The 6,000-nt window shown below is 43.1% G+C and overlaps 1 long non-coding RNA gene across 1 annotated transcript in view; it reads left to right on the top strand.

The window, feature by feature from the left end:
* Nucleotides 1-2,985: 2,985 nt before the first annotated feature.
* Nucleotides 2,986-6,000, top strand: part of LOC310751483 — a 363,050-nt gene continuing 360,035 nt past the window's right edge. Inside the window, exon 1 of the long non-coding RNA XR_014542548.1 lies at nucleotides 2,986-3,335. This is a non-coding gene — a long non-coding RNA (uncharacterized lncRNA). The remainder of the gene's footprint in view (nucleotides 3,336-6,000) is intronic.

The following is a 6,000-nucleotide window of genomic DNA, read 5'->3' as shown; positions in this document are numbered from 1 at the left end:
TTTGTGTATACATTTTAGCTAATTTCACTGCTGTAATATACCATCTGTAAATCATTTTCATCGTATTCTCTTTCAAAGCATTACAGGCTGTAAATTTTACCTCTCTCATTTTCTTAGAATGGCAAGGGTGCCCATCTGCAAGGGGGCAGAACTGAGTTCTGGTGAGTTCTAGCTGGGGGGGGGGTGAGGCCCTGCTTTGTGCTGGAAACAGATGCCAAGGTCCCTAAAAAAATATCCAAGTCCTTAACTTTCCCAGTGAGCAAATTACCACATTTTTCGCTCCATAAGACGCCCCAGACCATAAGACGCACCTAGTTTTTGGAGGAGGAAAACAAGAAAAAAAATATTCTGAATCTCAGAAACCAGAACAGCAAGAGGGATCGCTGCGCAGTGAAAGCAGCAATCCCTCCTGCTGTTCTGGCTTCTGGGATAGGTGCGCAGCCTGCATTCGCTGCATAAGACACACACAAGTGAGTCTTATAGAGCAAAAAATACGGTATTTATTTTTTTATAAGTAAATAACAAAGTGAGACAAAAATCTCTTTACAGGCAGCAAGGATTCCTTTCACTTTAGTGGTCTTTTTTTCTTCTTTCTTTCTTTCTTTCTTTCTTTCTTTCTTTCTCTTTTTTTGGTAAAACGGGTGTGTGAGGAGCAGCCGGGGGTTGGGGAGGGGGAGATAAAACATATCCCAACTGCTCATTGTCATAAAGAGAGCAAAACCCAAGCAGGTTGGCGCATTAAAAGTAATGATTTTTCAGCCATCAGCCAGACAGCCGTCTAATCCCATGTGAATAAAGACCTCAAATGAATAGAACCCGTCACTGAGATCCCTGATCGTGAACCCAGCTGGACGGGACTCAGACAAGCTGGTAAACATATTCAAACAAATGCTTTGTTTTAACTTTAAGGGAGGGCAATTTATTCTCTTTTTTTTTTCCCTTCCCAGTTGACTGCCAGTTGACTCCCTTGAAATTTTAGATCCTATTTAAAAAAAGAAAAAAGAAGAAGAATATGAGAACAAGCTCACATCTTAAACTCATGTCCACCAATAACAGCCAGTTATTGTCCAGACAGCTAGCTGTGAAAGAATTCTGTTCATGCGATGTTAGCGGAGACTCCAACATACGTATATTGTTGCAAGCAGAAGATGGCGCATAATCATAGGATCATGGACTGATTTGATCTATGTTCATGAATCTGGGGGAATTTACCAACCTCATGTTCACAGCCTTTAATTTGGATTAAAGAGCTGAAGTCTCTGTGTGGAATCCAAGCATTTGAATTATCAGGGCAAATCCGACCAAATAAAGTGGTTGGGGGGTCCCTGTTGTAGTTCCTAAAATATAATAATTATTATAATATAATATAATATAATATAATATAATATAATATAATATAATATAATATAATATAATATAATATAATATAATATATAATATAATATAATATAATATAATATAATATAATATAATATAATATAATATAATATAATATAATATAATATAATATAATATATCCTCCTGCAATGTTTTGTACCGCAAACGATGCGTTTCTAGGTAGGCCAAAAACTTAGCCCTTGGCGCCCTTATCCGTGGGTCACGGTTTTCAGCCAAATTATGACGTCGTCCAATTCACTCAAAAACAGTGCTGAACACCTGCAAATTGTGTACTGCAATGTTTGTGCAAGGAAAAGGAGCAGGTTCGCTCAAGTGAGTTGCAAGTAGAAAAACTGTTTGTAATGAAGTGAGAGGTGTAGTTTACTTGCCCGAATTAACAGTTTGCTGAGCGCGACAAACCTGACCAAGCATGGTTTTAATGTAAATTTGAATCAAAACAGTTGTGCAGTTGCCAAAGATGGTGTTTTGTATGGACAAAATTTTGAAAATAATGGATCTGTTGGCGGTTGGGGCCTGTGTGCTTTGCTCCGGAATAAGGATTATAGCAGACCTGATTCCTCATGAGAGGAAGGGAAATGAAAACTTGTAAAGTTGACCTGAATAGTTAAATAGCTCAGGTGGGGCTTGGTAGTTTGGGAAGTAGGTGTGTGATACCTGAGCTGGAGCAGGCTCAGGTGAGGGTCATATGCCTCATAAAGTCCAGAGGATCTAACAAGAAGACCATCCTGGCCAGGCCTGTGAGTCCGACATCGTCTGACTCACTCCAAAATGGCGCCGAACACTTGTAAATTGCCTCCTGCAATGTTTCGCACCGCAAATGGTGCATTTCTAGGTAGGCCAAAAAATGAGACCAAAAAACAGTGGAAAACCAATTGGAATAGTTTTTGTAAAATATGCAGGGATATACGATATGCAAAAAGAAACCATGGAAAGAGAAGAAGAGTCACTGATATTTTAAGTGTGTAAAATGTTTAATTGAAATTGTAAAACAGAAAATTGAATAAAAATTATATATATTTAAAAGGGAGGCAAACCCCAGAGGGGCATTGAAGACAATATGAAAATTGAAACACAGCCATCCATTCATTCTCCACATTTTCCCCTGACAGGAATTTCCCTTGAAAGCTTCTGAATTTTGCAATGCGGTTCTCCAGCCAAGGCTGGACCTAGACACATCAAAAATGTGTTTCAGGAAAATGTGTTGTAAACTTCATAATGGGAAATCATGTTGGCCAAAGACAGGAGCCCACAGCGCCATCTGGTGTTATAACGCAAATAAAACACTTTTTCTTTACTAATGTAGCTGAGTCCCAAGTAATGTATATATGGTGCATCAGGTCATTAAAAATGATAAATTGTGTGTGGAGGGAGGGAGAGAGAGAGAGAGAGAATATATGCATATCCTGGGGCAGAATATGCCTATATCCATGAAAACCGCATAAATATGCATTCTGTTAAGGGGAATCACTGTGCAAAAGAATGTACTATGGATACATTGCATTAAAATAGGTTTCTTAGGAGAAATCCATGTTACAATATTTATGCATTTCCTGGAGGATTTTTTTTTTAAAGGCCAGGTAAGGGACGTGGGTGGCACTGTGGGTTAAACCACAGAGCCTAGGACTTGCTGATCAGAAGGTCGGCGGTTCGAATCCCCGCGACAGGGTGAGCTCCCGTTGCTCGGTCCCTGCTCCTGCCAACCTAGCAGTTCGAAAGCACATCAAAGTGCAAGTAGATAAATACTTCCGGCGGGAAGGTAAACGGCGTTTCCGTGCGCTGCTCTGCTTCACCAGTAGCGGCTTAGTCATGCTGGCCACATGACCCGGAAGCTGTACACCGGCTCCCTCGGCCAATAAAGCGAGATGAGTGCCGCAACCCCAGAGTCGGCCACGACTGGACCTAATGGTCAGGGGTCCCTTTACCTTTAATGTGCAAATGTGGGGAACTTAAAAGAGGAAGAAAACTAGAGACAGAAACAGAGAAACTGGAAGCAGACTGAAACAGAAATGGACAAATTTCTAGTCTATCAGTGGTATGCATGCAGAAAATTCCAGGTTCAATCCAAACAAGATACTAGAGCTCATGGTGGTTTTTTTAAAAAGGATCCAGTCAACTAGGACGAAACCCTGGAGGACAGCTGCCAAACAAAGTAGCCCGTTCTGGCCTAGATATAGACATTGGCTGACTGCTTCCTATATTGTGTCTCCCCGCCACACCCCATTTTCTTTTTCTGCAAGTTGAACCAAAGGGGGAAAGGGTGAAGAAGAAGAAAACCCAGCCCCTTAGAAACGATAACAACCCAATGAAAACAACACCCCATGACACTATTTCAAATAAATGTTACTGGTGTGAAACGTTTTCACTAAAGGGCAGCAAAACTTGGATGGCGCCCATCATTTTGCTTGGTTGAGCGGTTGTGAATCGGGGCACATTCCAGATCTCAAGCGCCGCAGCTACAGGGAACACATAAATTATATCATGCCTCTGCCTTCAGAAGGGTGTTTACCGAGCACATGACATCCTGCAGACATGGCAAGGCCTCTCAGCCTCCTCAACAAGCTCCTTCTGCTTCACCCTCAGAAATACACCTGGCTGGAACTGGGGAAAGGAGGGTCTTTTCAGCAACTGAACCCAGGCTCTTCTCTGTAATGGCACAGGCTGTAATATTTCTGTGTCCAACAACAGGCAGAAAGGATGATTTAATAAAAGGGGATTTATTCAGAGTAGCCAGTAAGGCCCTCTACCAAACTGAAACTCAACTCCTCAGGACTTGCCCAGGCCATGTGACTCCAGGGCAAGCTCTGCCATTTTTGAATTTCAATAATAATAATAATGCAGTGGACAGCCAGGTTGCGAATGTGATCTGTGCGGGATGCACGTTCGCAACCCACAGCGTTTACAACCCACAGCAGTGCGTCTGCGCACGCGCGGGTTGTGATTCAATGCTTCTGCGCATGCGCAACGCACGATTTAGTGCTTCTGTGCATGCACGACCACTGAAACCCGGAAGTAACCCGTTCCGGTACTTCCGGGTTTCGGTGGTGCAACCCACAGCAGTGCGTCTGCGCACGCGCGGGTTGTGATTCAACGCTTCTGCGCATGCGCAACGCGCGATTTAGTGCTTCTGTGCATGCGCGACCACTGAAACCCGGAAGTAACCCGTTCCGGTACTTCCGGGTTTCAGTGGTCCGTAACCCGAAAAAACGCAACCTGAAGCATCTGTAACCCAAGGTATGACTGTAATAATAATAATAATAATAATAATAATAATAATAATAATAATAATGGAAACTGTTAGAATGATCAAGAACATACCAGACAGTAAATCCTATTCAGCTCAGTGGGACTTACTTCTGAGTAAAAATGCTTAGGATTGCAGAGTAAGGCTGCCCAGTCTTTACGCAGTTACCTGGGAGTAAGCTCCATTGAATGCAGTGGAACTTACTTCCGAGTAGGCAGTGTAAGGCTCCATTTACAATAAAGGAATCAACACTCCGAAAGAAATGCTGGCTCCTGAAGCATTGCAGTTGAATAATTAAAAGTGGATTGGTTCCATTTTCCTTCAAAATTATAGGAAGGGCTTCGCTTGCCAGCTTCACCATTTCCTTCACTTGGTGCAGGTATTTCATTTTCAGTAGAAACAGGACTCTGTCTTTGCACCTACACACAGAGAGAGACCACTTTCAATTGCTCTCCGAGACTTGGAGGGGAGGAAATAGGAAAACCGGGAAGCAGGAGAAGCTTCCCGATGATGTTGTTGTTGTTGTTTAGTCGTTTAGTCGTGTCCGACTCTTCGTGACCCCATGGACCAGAGCACGCCAGGCACTCCTGTCTTCCACTGCCTCCTGCAGTTTGGTCAAACTCATGCTGGTAGCTTCAAGAACACTGTCCACCATCTTGTCCTCTGTCGTCCCCTTCTCCTTGTGCCCTCCATCTTTCCCAACATCAGGGTCTTTTCCAGGGAGTCTTCTCTTCTCATGAGGTGGCCAAAGTACTGGAGCCTCAGCTTCACGATCTGTCCTTCCAGTGAGCACTCAGGGCTGATTTCCTTAAGAATGGACATGTTTGATCTTCTTGCAGTCCATGGGACTCTCAAGAGTCTCCTCCAGCACCATAATTCAAAAGCATCAATTCTTTGGCGATCAGCCTTTTTTATGGTCCATCTTTCACTTCCATACATCACTACTGGGAAAACCATAACTATATGGACCTTTGTCTGCAAGGTGATGTCTCTGCTTTTTAAGATGCTGTCTAGGTTTGTCATTGCTTTTCTCCCAAGAAGCAGGTGTCTTTTAATTTTGTGACTGCTGTCACCATCTGCAGTGAGATGTAGAACAGGATGTCCCTATTTTCATCGGATAAATGTTGGAGGGCATGGGGTTGTTGGGAGGGTGAAATGGAGAGAAAGGGAGAACGTTGTACACAACCTTGAGCTCCTTGGTTAGAAGGGGCGATAGAAGTCTAATGATGATGATGATGATAGCAGTCAGAATCATCACCATCTGGTTGACCCCGTGAGAACAGGATCCTGGACTAGATTGGCCTTTGGGCCATTCCGTCAAGATTCTTCTTACGCTCTCAGTTCAACTACACATTTCAAGC

Source organism: Podarcis filfolensis (genome assembly GCF_964270895.1).
Source record: "Podarcis filfolensis genome assembly, chromosome: 16".
Lineage (NCBI taxonomy): Eukaryota > Metazoa > Chordata > Lepidosauria > Squamata > Lacertidae > Podarcis > Podarcis filfolensis.
This window is presented reverse-complemented; position numbering and strand designations above follow the sequence as displayed.